This window comes from Adiantum capillus-veneris, chromosome 26, assembly GCF_014529385.1.
Source record: "Adiantum capillus-veneris isolate H3 chromosome 26, ASM1452938v2, whole genome shotgun sequence".
NCBI classification, from domain to species: Eukaryota; Viridiplantae; Streptophyta; class Polypodiopsida; order Polypodiales; family Pteridaceae; genus Adiantum; species Adiantum capillus-veneris.
The window spans coordinates 8,889,531-8,909,723 of record NC_140956.1 but is presented as its reverse complement, the minus strand read 5'-3'; the positions used below and the strand labels follow the sequence as shown (position 1 = coordinate 8,909,723).

At 42.0% G+C, this 20,193-nt stretch overlaps 1 protein-coding gene across 1 annotated transcript in view; it reads right to left on the bottom strand.

Annotated features, from left to right (window-relative positions):
* TL29 (ascorbate peroxidase 4) overlaps window positions 1-20,193 on the bottom strand; it is a 68,005-nt gene that overhangs the window by 5,310 nt on the left and 42,502 nt on the right. The gene's annotated exons all lie outside the window — the stretch shown is intronic.

The window sequence follows — 20,193 nt, the reverse complement described above, 5'->3', positions numbered from 1 at the left end:
ATTAATAAGAAGGCTCATTTTTTCGGTCAAGAAGATAGTTAAGCCCGATCATTTGGCTAAACTGTTTGTTTCACAGATTTTCTGATTACATGCTATGCATGAGTCCATTGTTTTGGACAGAGATCCCCGATTCGCTAGTTGAAGAATGTCACAAAGTGATGACGTGTCTGCCCGGGAGCCTGCTGAAACTTTAATTCTACAAACCCTAACCCTAAAACCTGCAAACCCTAAAATCTGCCAAAAACCCTAACCCTAACCCTAAAAACTGTCCTAAACCCTAACCCTAACCCTAGCAGCAGGCTGAAAATCCGAAAATTGCGCTGGCTGAATTAGCGGCAGCTTTTCAGTTGCTTTTGCGTCAGTTTTGCTTTATTTTCCTATGCATGAGAGAGAGAGAGAGAGAGAGAGAGAGAGAGAGAGAGAGAGAGAGAGAGAGCACTATTGCTTTATTTTATTAGAAGCTCAAGAGAGCTTGTGTGAGAGAGAGAGAGAGAGAAAACCTTGCTTTTGATTGGAAGCTTTTGAGGCTCTGCTTTTGGCAACCCTTGTAATCTAAATAAGCGTTGAGGGCTCACACTCTGCAGAGCATCTGGACGCAGAGTCTGAGAGTGAAACCCTAACCGCTCTCTTGTACTGTGAACATTGATTAAAACATAAAGAAATACCGAAAGGAGCGCCAGTCTTTGGGGCCAATTCTCTAGGCACGGAACTCTGCCGGGCCAGTGCAAATCTATTGTGAACTGTGAACTGTTTTGAAGTGGTTATTTGGTGCTGTCGTGATTGATTCTTGACTTGGAGTGTCCAAGTCGGTTACAGTGGTATCAGAGCACGGCCGATTTCTCTTCTACGGGAAATCCGGTCCCCAATTTGTTTTTTTCCGCGGCACCTATGGCTTCACGCAAGGATCAGTCGACTCATTCTGCATCTGGAGATGCGGGCAGGGATCACAATGAAGATTCCGACAGGGAGTATGGCCCACCTCGGCCTACTCAGGCGGAGCAACGAGAGATGAAGCATCGTCAATTGATCGGCGATGAACAAATATGATGCTCAGTTTTGTGAAGGACCCGAAATTGGCAAAATATATGAGCGAGACTTCTTTTCAAGAAGTGCATGCACAATGGCAGAAAAACACAACACCACCCCCGAAACCTGCTCTCAAGAAACCTTTTGACCACAAGCAATATTCAGAGAAGGAATTAGAAGAGGTGATTGATGCACGGATTGCTTAGCTTTTTGACGCGTAGAAGAAAGCCAAAAAGCATGGCAAAAAGAAGAAGAAAGGCACTGACTTCCCGGGTTATTTGGGTCATCAATCGACATTTGATAAAGCAAAGAAACAGAAGAAGCGTGTTCGATTTGAAGAAGTACCCAGTTCTTCTTCTTCTGACACTTCTTCTAGCTCTTCAGATTCGAGCAAAGAAGACAGAAAAGGTAAAAAGCGAAGCAAGAAACAACGCTTCAGAAAGGGCAAGAAAAAGGCAATGAAGTCTAAATCTCGTCCAGTGAGTGACAGTTCTACAAAGGACTCGTCTACGGATAGTTCAGACTCTGATGATGGCAAATTTTATGCGAACAAGAAGAATTTTTATAAAGCCAACTAGTATGACTTTCTGGAAGATAAAAGCAAGAAAGTTCGAGAATTTAAGGAAGGTGGACAGTCGATCAAATTTGACACTTTTCAGGATACAAAGATGCTTTGAAGGCTTTGTCTTTTATACAGCAGTTTGACATCGCTTTCACGGGAGGACGCTATTCAGAGCACTCCAAGATTCGGAGAGCTGCCTCTTACTCCAAGGGGAATGCTCGAACTTGGTGGTTCAAGCTTCTTTTAAACAAGACTGCACGAGTTAAATGGCTGAAATTTAAGAAGCTTTTTATTTCTTCTTGGTTGACGCAAGAGTATGAACGCGATATATGAGCTGATTGGAACCATCTTCGGATGATCAAGAGAGATACAATGGATGCTTATTGTGAGACATTCTGGAGCTCTTTTCTACCTGCCTCTTCATTCAAGAAGATCTCGATCAGAGAACAGATTGAGCGGTTCACCTTGGGTCTACCTACAGAGATCCGAGATCACTGCTTGGAACAGAAGTCAGCTTCTATTCAGAAGTTGATGAGTCATGCGAAGCGGGGCTTTGCCATTCATTCTGGCAATCTAACCTACCCCACCGATGAGGTCACGACACAACGAGCCGAACAGACTTTTGGGAATGAAAGTAGAAAGAGAAAGAGCAACCCAGAGAAGAAGGATGCACAACCCAAGCTTACTCCTTAGGAGAGAGCTCGCTTCATCAAAGAAGGGAAGTGCTTTGGATGCGGGGAACATGGACATATCTCCGCGAAGTGCCCTAAAAAGGCACAAAAAGAACATAATGATAAGGACGATGACAGGCCTCAGAGTTCGAGAGTAGCAGAGGAACGTGGAAGAAAAGGCAAGATGGAAACAGGATTGGTTCCAGATTGTGTGGGTACCGATCCCAACACCATGGACGAGAGTACAGAACTTTGCCGAGCTTGGGGCAAAGTGAAAGATCAAGAAGCCTTGATCTTCTTTGATGGAGGAGCCAAGGCCAACTTCATTTCACCAGAATTGGCGGCGCAGCTCGAGATCAATTGGTGGCGCAGCTCGAGATCACTCTCGATCGGATGGGACCACTTGCAGAGGCTGTTCTAGCGGCACCTGGCAGGGACGTAGCCATTACACCTGTCATTGGCAAACTTCGGTTGCATTGTCAGGGGTATCTGGGGCATGAGGACTTTTTCATAATGCCTTTGGAGGGTTGTGATGTTCTCTTAGGGATTCCCTGGTACCACAAGAACAATGCAGTGGTCAATTATCGGGCGAGGAAAGCGACATTGACTACAGAGAAGGACAAAACCATTGTACCTGATATAAAAGTGAAGGGGCGAGTCTATCCTATTGTATCGGCTTCGGCCATTTCTAAATTAATGAAATTCAGTCTGTTTGTTTACTCGATCTTTATGAAAGAATTGAGCGATAAGGATAGGACAAATATGTCTAAACTTGATAAAGAACGCCAAGATTTTCTCCACTCTCATACTGATTGCTTCTCAGAGGACCTACCAGGCGAGTTACCACCTGCTCGTCCTGAAGATCATTCCATTGATCTGATACCTGGAAGCACACCACCGAACCGGCCACCTTACCGTGTGAGTCGAGTGCAGAAAGAAGAGATTATGAACCAAGTGAAAGACCTCTTGGAAAAGGGTCTTGTCCAGCCTAGTACTTCATCGTATTGCTCTCCAGTGTTGTTGGTTTTGAGGAAAAACGGATCTTGGAGAATGTGCATCGATTATAGAGCTCTCAACAAAATCACCATCAAGAACAGCTTTCCGATTGCTAGGATCGATGATATACTCGACAGATTACAGGGATCCTCGTGCTTTAGCAAGATTGATTTGAAGAGTGGATATCACCAGATCAAGATCGCGCCGGGAGACGTCTACAAGACAACTTTTCGGACAACTTTTGGGTTATTTGAGTTTTTGGTGATGCCTTTTGGCTTAACCAATGCTCCTGCGACATTTCACCGGCTGATGGACAGGATTTTTCGAGAGTACGGGCTATTTGTTGGCACTTTCTTTGATGATATCATTGTTTTCTCCAAGAATGAGGCTGAACACAGAGATCGTCTACTTGAGGTCTTTCAGGCATTACGAGATCACAAGTTAGTGATTAATGCAAAGAAAAGTGAATTTTTCCTACCAGAGATACACTTTTTGGGACACATTGCAGGAGTGCAAATGGATGCGGCCAAGATAGAGACTATACATGATTGGCCCGATTTGAAGAATGTCCATGAAGTTAGAAGCTTCTTGGGACTGTGTTCATACTACAAGCGGTTCATTCAAAAGTTTGCAGAGGTTGCTTCCCCTTTGCATATCTTGACACAGAAAGGAGTCTCTTTCTCGTGGGGATCCACAGAGATGACTGCCTTTTAGACATTGAAAGACAAATTGACTACAGGACCAGTTTTGACTTTGCCGGACTTGCAGAAGTCATTTGAAGTATATTGTGATGCTTGTGGTCGTAGTCTGGGTGTGGTCTTAATGCAAGAAGGCCATGTCATTGCTTACGAGAGTCGATTGTTCTCAAGGCCGGAGATGACAGCACAGATTTATAAGAAAGACCTTTTGGCGGTTATCAATGCTCTACTCAGTGGCGGCATTACCTACACGGAGCGGATTTTACCGTCTTTACAAACCATCAGAGTTTGCGCTACTTCTTGTCACAGAAGCAGTTTTCGGAAAGGCAAATGCGGTGGGCGAACATCTTGTCACAATTTCACTTCCAGATTGTCCATGTGCAGGGACAGAAGAATGTAGTGGCAGATGCTTTGTCTCGGAAGCCGTTGGTTTTGGCTATTTCCGTGATACATCATAGGAGCTTTGAGGATACCGTCGATCAGTATGCCACAGATACAGATTTTGCAAACATTTTCACACGGATACGGGATGGGGAGACAGCAGCGGGATATTCCATTCGGGATGGCTACTTGATGAGAAAAACCATATTGTGCGTTACACAGCCGTTGAGAGAAAAGGTTATGACTGAATGTCACTGTCCACCTTTACGGGTCACCGCGGCATTGCTACCACCATGAAAGGGGTAGAGATATACTTCTTTTGGCTGAGACTCAAAAAGGATATGAAAGAGTTTGTGCACAGTTGCTTAGTATGCCAGAAGGTCAAGTTTGACAGGCATAAAGCACAGGGATTGTTACAGCCTTCACCCATACCCACCCGCCCCTCGGAAAGTATTGCAATGGATTTCATTTTTGATCTCCCGAGAACACAGAGTGGTCACGATGGTATCTGGACTGTTATTGACAGATTTAGCAAACATGCTCATTTCATTCCAGTGAAGAAAACAGTCAAGCCAAATTACTTAGCGAGACTGTTTGTGGCCCAGATCTTCAAATTACATGGCATGCCTGAGATGATTGTCTCCGACAGAGACCCCGGATTTACGAGTTTGTTTTGGAAGGCAATTTGGGAGAACATTGGCACACGGTTGCAGTTATCGTCATCGTTCCACCCGCAGACTGGCGGGAAATCTGAGATTGCCAATTCAATGGTTTTAGATTTATTGAAGTCTTATATCTCGGATCAGAAGACTTGATGGGAAAAGTACCTACCTTTGGTGGAATTTGCCTACAATAACACGATACACTCTTCGATGGAGAAGGCTGCATTTGAGATTGTTGAAGGTGCTGCGAAGGTTCCACCCTTCCTAAGCACGAAAGATAAGGTTTTTGAAGCCGATGAATATACCAAGACTTAGATGCGGCGTTTGCCAAGGTTCGCGAGACTTTGCAGAACTCAAGAACGATAGAAAAAGGCAGCAGATCGCCATCGTCGTGACTTGAAATTGAAGGAGGATGATTGGGTGCTCTTACGTTTTGAGAAGGCACACCTGAGAAAGAAAAAGGGAAAGGAGAGGCTTTTTCCAAAGCTTAGTATGCGATACTACGGACCTTTCCAGATCACTGAAAAGATAAATGATGTCTCCTTCCGACTGAAACTGCCTGATACTTGGAGGATTCACAATGCATTTCATGTGAGTCTCTTGAAACCTTTAAAGGTGATGTGCCTGATAATGGGGAGCCTGATGAGCAACCCGAAGTGGAAGAAAACGAGGAGATCTTTATTCCTGAACAGATTTTGGCACATAAGGATACGAAGAACAAAGGTAGGCTGTTTTGGTTAAGTTCAAGAACTATCCTGCATTGGATGCAAAGTGGATGGAGGAGGAGGACCTGACAGATACTCCTCAGATTGTGAAACTTTACCTCGATGCTTTTGGTTTAGCATAGTCTACTTCAAATAGAACCCATAATTCAACTTGGCCGGAGATCTGGTGCAGTGGGATGCACAAGAGGGGAGTCACTCCGCTCCTTTGTCAACAGATGCCTTGATTTAGAGACTAGAGTCACTGATGTCTCTTTGAGCTTCAGGGATACTGAAAGCTGACAGTATTCACCTGTATGACTTTATGAAATGTAATTCTTGATTATGATACTGATTTGTTCTTGACTTCTTTTAAGTGCAAGAACTGATAGACGAAATGACTGCAGCATTTTGGTCTGATTGATCTCGAATAGACATGGTTGCAATAGGGGTTAGTCAATCGGACATCGATGAGGTCCCGATTGGATCTAGATGCGATTGCTAGCTACATTGCCGATAAATCATGGTCTAAGGTCCGAATGAATGTTGAATGTCATGTGATGTCCTGTGATGTCTAGTGATGTCCTATGATGTCGTGTGATGTGACTATCGATTGGTACATGTGCTAGATATGTGTTCCTAGTACGTAGGTACTAACAATCGGTGTCTGCTATGACGGTTTGTGGCCTCTGTCTGTTTTGCAGGCGTAATCGAGGGTGATTACAATGCTTTCAAGAGGGGGGTATGTCACAAAGTGATGACGTGTCTGCTCGGGAGCCGAGCTGCTGAAAACCCTAATTCTGCAAACCCTAACCCTAAAACCTGCAAACCCTAAAATCTGCCAGAAACCCTAAGCCTAACCCTAACCCTAAAAACTGTCCTAAATCCTAACCATAACCTTGGCAGCAGGCTGAAAATCCGAAAATTGCGCTGGCTGAATTTGCGGCAGCTTTTCAATTGCTTTTGCGTCAGTTTTGCTTTATTTTCCTACGCATGAGAGAGAGAGAGAGAGAGAGAGAGAGAGAGAGAGAGAGAGAGAGAGAGAGAGAGAGCACTATTGCTTTAGTTTATTAAAAGCTCAAGAGAGCTTGTGTGAGAGAGAGAGAAAACCTTGCTTTTGATTGGAAGCTTTTGGGGCTCTGCTTTTGGCAACCCTTGTAATCTAAATAAGCGGTGAGGGCTCACACTCTGCAGAGCCTATGGACGCAGAGTCTGAGAGTGAAACCCTAACCGCTCTCTTGTATGGTGAACATTGATTAATACATAAAGAAATACCGAAAGGGGCACCAGTCTTTGGGGCCAATATCTCTAGGCACGGAACTCTGCCGGGCCAGTGCAAATCTATTGTAAACTGTGAACTGTTTTGAAGTGGTTATTTGGTGCTATCGTGATTGATTCTTGACTTGGAGTGTCCAAGTCGGTTACAAAGAACATTGGCACACGGTTGCATTTCTCGACAGACCGGCAATCCTATATTTCAGTACTTTGAGACTTGTTGAAGTCCTATATTTCGGATCAAAGACTCAGTGGGAAAAGCATTTGCCCGTGGTGGAGTTTGCCTACAACAACACATTGCATACGGGGAAGGCACCATTTGAGATCATCGAGGGTACCGAGAAGGTTCCACCTATTGTAGGCACCTAGGATAAGATTTTGAAGTAGATCAGTATGATCTAGATCTTGATACTGCTTTTGCCAAGGTACGCGAGGCTCTTGAGAAGTCTCAAGCAAGGCATAAGAAGGCAGACAAGCATCGACGTGACTTGCAGCTGGAGGAGAATGATTGGGTGCTTTTATGGTTTGAGAAGGTATGCATATGGGCTTTTCCCAAAGCTAAGTATGTGATACTATGTCCCTTTCCAGATTTAAGAGAAGATCAATGATGTATCCTTTACATTGAAGTTACCAGATACTTGGAATGTTCACATTGCATTTCATGTGAGTCTTTTGAAAACGTTTCAAAGGTGAGGTGCCAGTGAACGCCTGAGGAGCAACCTAAAGTGGAAAAGAACGAGGAGATTCTCAATCCGGAACAGACACTGGCTCACAAGGAAAGAAAAGTGAAAGGTGGTTCTTAGTCAACAACTATCCAGCATTGGTGGATGCGAAGTGGATGGAGGAGGAGGACTTGGCAGATACTCCTCGCATACTGGAACTTTACCTTGAGGCTTTTGGTCTAGCTTCGACTATTCCAAGAGTTCCCGATGATCAACGGGTTGAATTTGGTGCAACCGTGAACTACATAAGAGGAGAGTTACTCCGCTCCTTTGTCACAAATTACTCAGATGGAATAAAGTCACTGACTTCCTTTGGATTTCAGGGATACTGATGGGGCTGACAGTATTATGCTGGATGACTTTATGAAAGAAGTACTTTGAACTGGGAATTCCCGAAATGAATCTGTTACATGTGCTCTTTCATACGAGTAGTATATGAGTGTATGTTTGAAAGATGAAATGACTGCAACATTTCGGTCTTGTTTTCCGGAGAGATGAGATGGACATGATAGTAACAAGATTTAGTCAATCGAGACATCTGTAAGAGATCAATGACAAATCTATGTGTGATTGCTAAGTACGTTGCCGTAGATCATGATTCTCATCCAAGATCTCGACAGAAGTAGTGATGTGAATGTGATTTGACTGTTGACTAACTGTCGTCTTTGTGCAAGTGCTAGATATGTGTTGTCTAGTGCGTTAGTGCTTAGAGTCAGTGTCTTCTGAACTGGTTTCTGGCTTACATCAGTTCTGCAAGCATAATCGAGGGCAATTACAATTTTTTCAAGAGGGAGAAATGTCACAAAGTGATGATGTGGCATGACCAACTAAAAGAGAAATGGCCGAGTTGACAAGAGAAACTTTACCAATCAACTTAAAGAACTTATGGAGCACCGGCCGAGAGGCCTAAAACCCCAAATACCAAAAGCTTGACCTCTGGCCTAAAATGCACTGACATGTTGATGTTAGGTTTCAAGCCCTCCCTCTGGGAACATGCCCTTATGGCATGCGGGAAAGGTCAGTTCAGCTCTAGTTTTGCATGGCAATTTTTTGGCTCTATATATGTAAATGCTTTACAATCAAAACAAAAATATCATAGCCTGTCTTTTTTGTCTTATTGCTGTGTCGGATCTCTCTCTCTCTCTCTCTCTCTCTCTCTCTCTCTCTCTCTCTCTCTCTCGTTACCTTCTCCTTGCCTTGCACCTACACGCCATGGCTCCTCACAGGAGGCATTCTCCATAGCCCCGCTACAGCTAACACTGGTATCAGAGCCCAGGCGGGCAGGGGATAAGCGCTGCAGGTTAGCATCATCAAGGCTCACATGGCACTAGCAGAGCTTAGGCGGGCAGGTGAAGAAGCCTCTGCGCCCAGCATCTCAAAAGGTAAGAGAATTCGCGAGTTGTAGCTCTTGACGCTAGCAAGGCAAACCGTGCTCGGACTTGTGCGTTCTAACACGCTGCAGTGCTTTAGGCGGCAGTCCTATGTGGGCATATCAAAACGCTCTCTCAAGCGGTTCCTAAGCAGTGCATCATGTGGTGAATTGGTAAGGAGTTTTCGCAGCAAATCAAAAGGCATCCAAAACAGTTGTAGCAGATCCAAGTCAGTAGTGCTCTCATTGCATTTCAAAACGCTTCATACTGCAAGGGTGAAGAGGTGACTTCGAGAGTTGTCTAGCAAAGGAGTTTGTTGACGAATTACAACAACATATCAGAACGCCACTACATAGAGTCGTTCCTCTTTCGACTAGCATATCAAAATGCTACAGCAAATCAGTGAGCCACTGAGGATACTTGTAAAAATGGCCTTGTCAATGAAGGTGATTGTAGCCTTCAAGGTGATGTTTAGCAAAGTGGTGGTGATCTTTGTGGTTTTGCAAGTGATCAATTTGGAGTACACAGAGATACTCCATGTGCTTTTTAGTGCGCAACATGTCCAAAGGCACATGCTTGTTTTTGGTTGCTCGGAATGGCATGCACTTGCATGTATCCATTCTTTAACAATATTATCTAAAGCTTCACATTGGAGATGTATGCCATATTTGGACCAATTTTGTGGCTTTTCTTGTCAATCGGATACAGCTAGCAACAAGGAAACTGATGTAGAACATGAAGATCTGCTTCGAGGTTGTGGTACAAGTTTTCAAAACTATTTTTTCCACTTTTAGTGTCATAGATTTGTCGGCTTTTGTCTATTGTCAAAAACAATCAAATATTTCTTATCAAAAGCCTATCAATTTTTTCATTACAGCCATGTCCAAATTTTGTACGGGTTAGACACTGCCACACATACATAAGTGGTAAGACCTCCCAAAAACATTTGTTCTCAGCCCATTTTTGTCCCGCTTCTTATGAGGTTACTGGGTACATCTTAAACCCAAGGTTGGGCAGTGAACCAAAAATTCCATTTGTTGGTAGCTAATTTTTCAACCTACACCCTATTTGTTCAAGAAGGGGTTCACTATCATAGCACCAGGTTGTGGATACACCAAAATCCTTGGTCGTGAGAGAACCTAAAACTCACGGTTGACGAGTACACCAAAAACTCGCCATAGCATGAGTGGTTTTTCTCGTTCGGGCTTGAGGGGGGGATTGTTAGGTTTCAAGCCCTCCCCGTGGGAACATGCCCTTATGGCATGAAAGAAAGGTCAGTTTGGCTCTAGTTTTGCATGGCAATTTTTTGGCTCTATATATGTAAATGCTTTACAGTTGACGTGGCAGATCGTATGGATGCAGACGTGGCATGGGCGTACGGAATTTGCGCAATTTGCGTTGCAAGTGCCACACGTAGCAGGCTGTACGGATTTCCGCAAATTACGTTGCCTGCTGTTGGGAATCTCCGGTCCTAGCTTTTGAGAACAAATGCTTCTTGATACAAGTGCTTTTGAACCTGCTTTCTTTTTTGGGCTCTGCTTTTGGGCAACCCTTGTAAGAATAAAAAAGCCCTTGGGGCCTCACGAGCAAAGATCCCTCGGGAGTTGTACTTTGCGATGATCAATGATATAGAAATACCAAAAGGGGCGCCACTCTTTGGGGCCAATGCTTCTGGGCGCAGAACTCCGCCATGCCGTGTCGACTCTCTCTCTCTCTCTCTCTCTCTCTCTCTCTCTCTCTCTCTCTCTTCTTACTCTTAAAGTTAAGTGAGTTTGAAGTTTTTGTTCGTGTGTTGCTATTGATTTCTCGCTTGGGGTGTCCAAGCCTGTTACAACCGGTGGAAGAGCATGAGAAGATCCTGCTGTGATAGTTAGACAAGTTCACGGGACGAGTTTGCAATTGGAGGTTGCTTTCCGTGCCAAACGCAACAAGTAATAATCTGTCTATAAGTTACGCAGAGTTTGCTACTATATTTGTGTTTTGCATGTACTTATCTTTGAGATGTGACCAAGGAGGCTTCAAACTACACTCGAGCAATCTGAGACACATTTGCAGAGCAGTTGTGCTCTGAAAGCAAACTAGACAATCATTGAGTAGAGAGGTCCGTCTCTCAAGTTCCTGTAAAGGACGAAAAGTACAATTGAGTCGGAGAGCTTCTCTGGTTCTTGTGCTATTTCATAATTTCAAGAAGCTACAACTCCCCATGAAGCATTTAGAATATAAGTATACCGTGAAGTTAGTTGTGGCAAGGGAGCAGAAATTTGGGATCAACGAGTGGCTGGACTACATCTCAGGATTCGGTCCTTTGAGGAGAAATGGGAATTTGAGATCACTCATTTAGCACGTTTTGACGAGTATAAGGCAAGTAGTTGCATGCTAGAGAGAAGCCACCGATAGATTTTTCTAGCAGTTTGAGTTCGATGGCAAAAGGGTGCTCATTCGCGGAGAGCTTGATTTTCTATTAGGGGAACCTTCCAAGGCTACGAGGATGCTCAAGATTGAATGTAAGTATGCTCATTTTTGTTATTATTTCCAATATTTATTGTGTACCTCCTAAGGTGGCCACGACAAGAGGTGGAGGTAAAGTAAAATCTGCTTATGGTCTTTTTGAAAAGATATGAGTACAATTTTTGAAAAGTTTTTAAATTTGAATTATCTTCTTGGTTGTCTCTACACAGGAATGTGGAGCACAAGATAGAACTTGTACCAAGGGCATCTCTAGTCAACAAACCACCTTTCAGAATGAGTCCGAAGAAGGAGATTGAGGCCAAGAAATGTATTGGCGAGTATATGGAGAAGGGATTGATTCAACCGAGTTTTTTTCCATTTGCATCACCGCTTAAAATGTTGTCGCTGACGCATTATCACAGCTTATGGATAATATGAGTTTTATTGTTTTAGAGAATACCCTACTTCAAAAGATTAAGGAAGCTAAGCTAGAAGACCCTTATTTGCAATCAATAAGGTCTAGGATCGATCCAGGATTGATAAACCTTGATGATGCACTCTCATCTAATTCATCAAGTAGTTCTTAACCAAGTCTTCCAAAATTTTCAGTAGAAAATGGATTTCTTAAATGGAAAGGGAAGCTTTATGTTCCTTGCACACAAGAACTGGGAGAAAGATTTTAGCACGATTGTCATGATATCCTTGTGCACGCAATCTTGGCATAGATAAGAATTTACAGCTAGTAAAGAGAACACTTTGATGGCGAAATCTCAAGCGAAGTATGTTTCAAAATGTTTCAAGTGTCACTAGAAAGAGTTAAGGTGCCTGGGTTATTATTACAACCTTTATAAATTCCAGATTCTGATTGGCAAAGCATTTCTAAGAATTTTATAGTGGCCATACCAATAACATCAAGGGGAAGGATTCTATTATGGTAGTGGTTGACTCGTTTGAACAAGATAGCACATTTTCTACCTATGATCAAGATCATGGAGGCTCCCCGAGTAGCCAATTTATTTATTATAAATATCTATTGTGGCTAATAGAGAAGGGAAGTTCAGAGGACATTTTTGGTGCGAAGTGTGTGCCAAGTTAGATGTCACTCTCAATATGAGTAGCGGTGATCACCATGAGACTGAAGGTCAAACAGAAAGGGTGAACCAAGTTCTAGAAGATATGTTACAGGTTTATTTTCAGATAGATATACAGACAAGGATACTTATCTTCAATTGATATAATTTGCTTATAATAGCCATCCACAGAGCCACAGGATTTACATAATTTGAGATGAATTATGATATGACCCCTTGAACTCCACGGATTATGGATTCCCAGACTACCAGCTTCCCTAGTACGCCAGCTTTTCTTACCAAGATGCATGCAAGATATGATATCCTTAGCCAAGAAAGGATTCAGCAAGCAGATAAAAACGCTAAAAGTTATACAGATCAAAAGTTATATTTTAGAAACTTTAAAGAAGGAAGTATTTCTCATCTAATAGCTCCTGCATAGTGGTGTCACAACTTGGTGACGTGGCATCTCTGTCCGGCTAGCCAGAATCCCACGCCAAAATCTACTCGTAATAGCCCAGATTTTGAAGTGGAAATTGCTGGGTTGTTCAGCTCAGTGCAATGTCGCAATATGGATGCGTGCTGATATGGCAAAGCGTACGGACATGTGCAATGTGGCAAAGCGTACGGACATGTGCAATGTGGCAAAGCATACAGATAGATGCTTATGTGGTGGACTTTGCACTTAGAAGCTTTTTTGGCCACCAAGTAATGAAAGCTATAAAGCAGCTACTTTGTGAGGTCCAAATCCTTCAAATATGAGGCCAAGCCCCAGGGGTGAGCCATAATCACTCAGCATGTACGAATGGGCTCACAATGTCTGCCTTAGTAGACGACGATTTGAGCAATATAAATAATAAGTACCGCAAGGGCACCTAGCTTAGGGGTCGATGCTTCTGAATGGAGAGCTACGTCTCACCATGTCTCGTCTCGAGTGTTCTCTTTCATTTGAAGTTTGTTGCTTTTAGTCAATGTGTAGAGTTGTCGCATTGTATTAACCCCTTATCAGGTGACTTGCCAATTCCAGTGGTATCAGAGCACGGTCTATTCTTTCTTTTGAGGGAATCCGATCTAAATCTACAACAACTGACTATGGACGCGACACCCCCAGGTCATCATGAATCATAGGAGTACAAGTGTGTGGTCGAGGAAGTTGAAAGGAAGTCAAAGATGAGGAGCCAGAATGAGAAGAAGACGGTGACGAAGAGGGACATGCAGAGCAGTCTTAGGCACATCCCGATCCCACAAATCAGGACAAGTTGATCTTCTCATGGAGCATCTTCTTACACACTCTCACGATCCACGTTATTAGCGAAACACATGAAGGTTCAACCAAAGAGCACATATATCACATAGTGGAAGGGGGTTAATTAACACAATTAGGGATCCAACTAAACTAAGTCACTAGCTAGCAGCAGGTGTCATAACAAATGATGCACAAACAATAGGCAGGAGTTGCACCAGCAAATGCCACCTTTTCTTGGCTTTTTGGGCAGAAACCCTATGTTTTCCAATATGGTGGTCAAGAGACAGATGGGGATGCCTATGGGTGGGTGCTTTTGGCCATTATAGAGTAGGTTCACATGCTTTTGGACCCTATGGCATACGTGCACGTGCTTTTGGACCTTATGGAACAAAGCAGATTCTTTTCGGCCATATGGCACAAGTGATTAAGGCGCTTTTTGAGTAGGGATGCCTTGACCCATTTAAGGGTGGGGGTGGGGGGGGGGGGGGGGGGTATATGGATTTCATACGGGTGGAATCATAAGGATATTCAGAGGAGGGATGCCTCTTTCCTTACTTTGGGGCAAAGGGAAACACAATCTTGAGGCTGCATGAGTACAATTAGTTGACATCTTTGGAGAATCAAAGAGATTAAAGTTTGATACTTTTTCCAGGCTCGCTTGAGAAGAAAGCTTCAGTTTTCATCTAGCTGTTTGACACAGCTATCTCTCTTTTTGACAAGAGAGAGATAAGCATCCCAAGGGTACAGCCTCAAGATAAATGTGCAAAGCCGATCACCACACAGGTGTGATCCCAAACAATCCATAAAATACACAATAAATGACCAAGACAATTTCTTGGTTTTCAAAAAAAAAAAAAATCGAGATCTCATAACATATGCATTCTTCTGTGGTCCAAGGGGGGAAACTTCTCCTCGTACTGTGTCATATTCACAACAACATGAAGATTATCTCTCATAGTACTACATGAAGGTACAATAGAATCTCCACGAACCCTAACGGGTTCAGGAGAAGCAGGGAACATATCTGCCAACAAAGAGCCAGCCTGTAGCCGTGGATCCTGCATCTATAAAGCAAGAAATCCAATCCTTGGGGCATATTGTAGAGCCTTAAGGTGGATCTGGCCAAGGTTGAGGCTATTCGCAGTTGGCCACCTTTGCGGAATGTGCATGAAGTGAGGAGCTTCTTGGGCTTAAGCCTTATATTCTTACAATGAGAGGTTATGCGGAGATTTCTTTACCGTTGCTAATGGAAAGGTATACCATTGACTCGAGGACCTACCCAAAATACACCATTTGAGCGACTGAAGGAGACATCGACCACACGACAAGGTTTGGTACTTCCAAACTTGCAGAAGCCTTTTGAGGTTCATTACGATGTAAGAGGTAGTAGTTTGGGAGCAGTGTTGAAGCAAGATGGACACATGATAGCTTATCAAAGTCAGGTTTCTCCTAGAGTCAAAGAGGGTAGCATAGGTTTATGAGAAAGAACTCCTAGCAATGATGCATGCTCTCGGTCAATGGAAGCATTATTTCCTTGGTGCAGACTTTACAACGCACACAAACCATCATCACGGTGTACGATGTTTGTTGTCTTAACCGACGTTGTTCAACAAGCAGATGAGATAGCAAACATTTTGTCGCAATTTCATTTCTATTTGTCCATCTTGAGGGCAAGAAGAAAGCGGTTTCAAATGCTCTATCTCTTGAACCACAATTTTTTTATAGTTGCAACAGAGTTTCATCAATGACTTCGATGATATGAGGAAGCAGTACACTTCAAATCCAAACTTCGATGTGAGTTACAAAGTTCAGAGTGGGGAGACAGTTTCTAGATACAATCTCAAGGATGGTTACTTGATACGTAAGATCAAGTTATGTGTGACGAGGACTTTGCAAAAGTGTTGATGGAGTGCCTTAATCTTCCTTACATTGGGCATAGAGGCATTGAGGCGATAGTGGAGAGTTACTTTTATTGGCCTCAGCTTAAGAGAGATGTGGATTTTTATGTGCAGACGTGCATGATATGTTTCTTTTTTTGCAAGAAAAAGATCCTTCTATTAGTTAAGAAAACTCCCAATGGGCTACAATCTGCCCTTGCTAGAGAGGGCTACATCAAAACGTGGGGAGACTCTCCCAATGAAAAGGGCCATGAACTATGGTGAAGAAGCGCCATGATCGCCAAAGTCGTAAGGCTTTGCGGCCCTCCCGCATGTGGTCGGAGCTGCCTTGAAGTCTCTCAAACTCGCCCCTAAGTGTATGGACTAGCTGTAGCCAAATGTCACGTACAGTCTCCACCGGTGGGATGGATCAAGCCTCAAAGATGCGGAAGCAACTGGATCTCCTGAAGAACCATAGTGTTAGGCTACAGATGAGCTCCCAACAAACACTCTCTATCTCTGCTCCACTCATGAGAAACAAGCTCTGTGGTGGGTTGGAGTGTCAGCGGGCCCTCCTGTATCACAATCATCCTGCTGACTAAAGCCAATGTGATTTCAATATTTATTTTGACTTTACTTATTTGTCAAAGTCTGGGTAGGGCAATTTTCTAAGGTAGGTATATAAACACCACCTTGCCCCCATTGTAAATATATACCTTCATAAGTTTAGAATAGTCTAAACTCACAAATTATAAGAGGGAATAAAGCACTCGTAAAACTATAAAAGCAAGGGACACAACAAAAGGGGAAAAAAAAACAACTAAACTAAATCACTTTATTTGCTACGAAACAAAAATAGATAAAACAAAACATTATTAACTTACAAATGTTTTTAGAAAAGACATGCACAAAATAAGTTGACGTAGCTTACTTGGCTTAAAACAAGTACTGAACTTTAAACAAAAAAGAATAAAACATCTTAAAAACTTAATCCTAGAAATCAAACATCACACAACAACTTCTAAACGAACAAATTCTTGAAGTCCTCACAAAAGCTAAATACGAAATCGAAAAATGAATACGACTACAAACCTATGAAGAGCAAAGATCCAAACTTGACTATATGTGACCTTAACTTCGTTGCTCGTCCAAACAGGAAGAATAAGATTATCACCTTTATCATGCATAGCTTGGACAACAACTATGACATCCCTACTCATGACATAAGTGCCCAAGAGTAGGTGTAGGTTTGTATAGAGGTCATTCATGCTTTGAACATACTCTACCAAACCAACAAGCTGAGTTTCTATCACCCTCCGGAGGTGATGGGCATACTTAGCCATGATAAAGGCTAGCATTGCTGCATTTGTCAAGCTAGAGTAAAAATACTAGAGGCGCTAGAGGTCAAAACAATAAAACAATGTGTTACTAAGTCAAACAGTAAGTGGGCTTTTAAGCTCCCCACTTTTATTAAAGTTACTACTGATTATCTTGAACATTCCAAAGGAAGAAACATTAAAAATAAACTTACTATGATGCAAAATGAACGAACGTTTTTCATGATTCTTTTGAATAAGTATCCTTTCTCAACAAGTAAAGAAATAAGATGTTCTCAACGAGTAAGGAAATAAGATGGCAAGATTGAACAACAAAAGCAGATTTACTAGAACAAAGACGAGAAAATCTAAATAGTTGAGAGAAAATGACATCGTACTTAGCTAAAAGAAAATGTTCAAAGAAACGTGAGGCATACGGATGATATTTAGATTTGCATATTCTGGTTCCAGGCGCTTATCATAGATATCTACTTCTAATCCCAAGGGAGTCTGAAAAATCTTAAGGTCTCAAAAGGCACAACAATCACTATTTGTGGTACAGTTAAGTTCACAAAACTCCTTAGGATAAATTCCTCCACCTACAGACTCAAATTTAAGTACATAAAATTTTGACAAGAATGAACGTCAGGAACAAAAAGATCACCTACAAAGCTTACATTGCATAACTTGTGCAAAAATATTGGGCAAGTGTTAGCAAGACAAGACGCTCCATAAAATCAAACTCATAAGTAAAAAGATAGAAATTAGCAAGAGAAACAACACAATTTGGTACCCATAGGGATACCAATTTTTTGCTTGAGAAGAGAGTCACCGACAGTTATATATAAATTGTCCAAAAGAAAATCTAAGCAAGATATGATGTCAATGTCATCTACAATCCTGGTGAATCTCTTTCTTCCTTTGTCTACATCTACATTCTTACTCTTTAACCATAAGAAGTCAAAGTTCAAGGTTGACTTTTCTACTAGCAATGCCTTGTACCTATCCTTCTCAAGCTTGTATGCAAAACCTTTTGAAATAAGAGACTTCACTCTAAATTTAAGGTCCTCCAAATTTAGCTTCGTATATAGCGTTGTAAAGTCAAAAGTTTGGAGACATAAAGGAGAAGGTTTCTCCTTAAGGCTTCCTGAAGAGTTCAAAAACTTTTTAACAGGAATCACGTCTACTGAATCATTTAAAATCCAACTTGAATCGGTAGGTACGTCTGCTTCTTTTAGCAGATTTTTCCACAATTCATTTACGCTACGTAAATGGCTTTGAAACAATAACTAAGCCATTTGGAAACCTCTGCCAAAGAGGTGTTACAAGAAGCAGCTATAAATCTAGGCTTTATAGGGTTTTTGTGGAACTTCCAAACGGTATATAAAAAAGGTGATTTAGGATGGCACTTGAAACCAAAAGACTTACAAAAATCTTTATGTTTCAAGATAACCTCTTGCATCGAAAGATCAAAATCATCGCAAATCTGAGAGTTTATTTCACCTAACAAGCATTCTAAATAGAACTTTTTGCACGTAACAACAAAGTTATCAGAGCACTTATCTACGTAAGAGATTACAAAATCATGATGACATTTCCTAAGCTATTCCTTCCTGAAGAAATGCTCCTAGAGCAAGATGCTAACTTCAAAGAAGCTTTCTTGAGGACTACAGACTTCCAATGGGTAAAAACACCTTGAACTCCTAAAGACTCCTCAAACTTTACTACGAAACTAAAAATTCCTTTCTCTATGGCTTCGAGAAGGCAAGAGTCATTTGAGGAAGGGAGCCTATATTTAGTACCTCTTGAGAAAAGATCTTTCAAGGAATCCGAAGAAAGAATAAAACAATCGGCACTAACTACATGACCCAAAGCTCCATTTATGTAAGAAGAAAAGGTTGTTTTACTACAAGGGCAATCAATACGTGAGATTGCTATCTTTCTTGATTTTTAAGATTATGTCCAATGTCACTATAGTTGAAAGCTTTTTGTCCTAAAGTTCACATATTTGAAAGCTACGATGGGATGGTTCCATACATTTCTCACACAAGGAGGGAGAGCATCCAAAGCTTCTTGAGATCTCAAAATAGAGCTTAATCCAATCTTGTATAAGTCAGGGGAGGTAAAGATAGTTATCAACAAATCTTTCTTTCCAACCAAGGGATTTTTCAGAGTAGGATACTTGGACTTCAGAAATTTGCCTAAAGTTGAGTACTATGAGACTCTCTTGGCTCCAAACCTTCATAAGAGTAGTTCTCAAGGGTACACAAGAGCTTAAATAGGATCCTTATATTATACCTTTCGAATAATTTATAAGAAAAAGAACCCAACTCCATGGCTCTAGATAGGTAAATCAGTCTCCGTTTGAAATCCCTATAAGAAAAATTTCTATGGTTAGAAGGGCCATCACTCTCAAGTCTAGAGATTGAAGCCCTAGGGAGACCTTGTATTCTACTAGAAATAGTGTTGTATAAGACGACTAAATTAATTTTAGGGATAGAAGGTGGATCTGAACAAGAACCTTTAGGAATCCAAGTTCTTTTAGACTGACTTGAAGGGAGAACTAACTCGGGTTTAAGATGCCTTCGCCAAAGCATAGGTTTCTTATGGTAAATTGTCTTATTTTTACGTAAAGAAGAAAATACTCTCTATGTGCTCAATAGGAAAACAACGGATAGACTCAAAGCCATGTTTTGCTATTGCCGTATACAGGGGCTTCACACTTTCACTAACGGTGCTCTTAATTTGAACTTTTCTCGCTTCTCTTACGTGTTCCCGAAAACGGACAAAAGCAGTTCGAAAGGTTTGGCCAACATACATCATAGAACTATCATGAATACATAAATAGCATAAATAACTTGAGAGGTATAAAAGAAAGAAGGGTCAAAAAGACGTACCAGCGAGTCATCAACATTGTTGGTCGAAGCTCAAGAAGTAGAAGTGTTTTTCATTTTTGTAGTAAGGTCAATATTTCATATCAACACCCGCCTCAAGGCTAGAGATCCTAAGGCTAGACTGGTGCTAACCACACCCCTCATTTGTATAGTCGGGCTACTACCAAGCAGTGAGGTCCTTAAACAAGGCTGCTTGCTACACTCAAAAGATCATCGCCAATAGCGAGCAATCGAGTGCCCGTGATCCCTTGCTAGAATCACTACTCAACCTCTCCTCT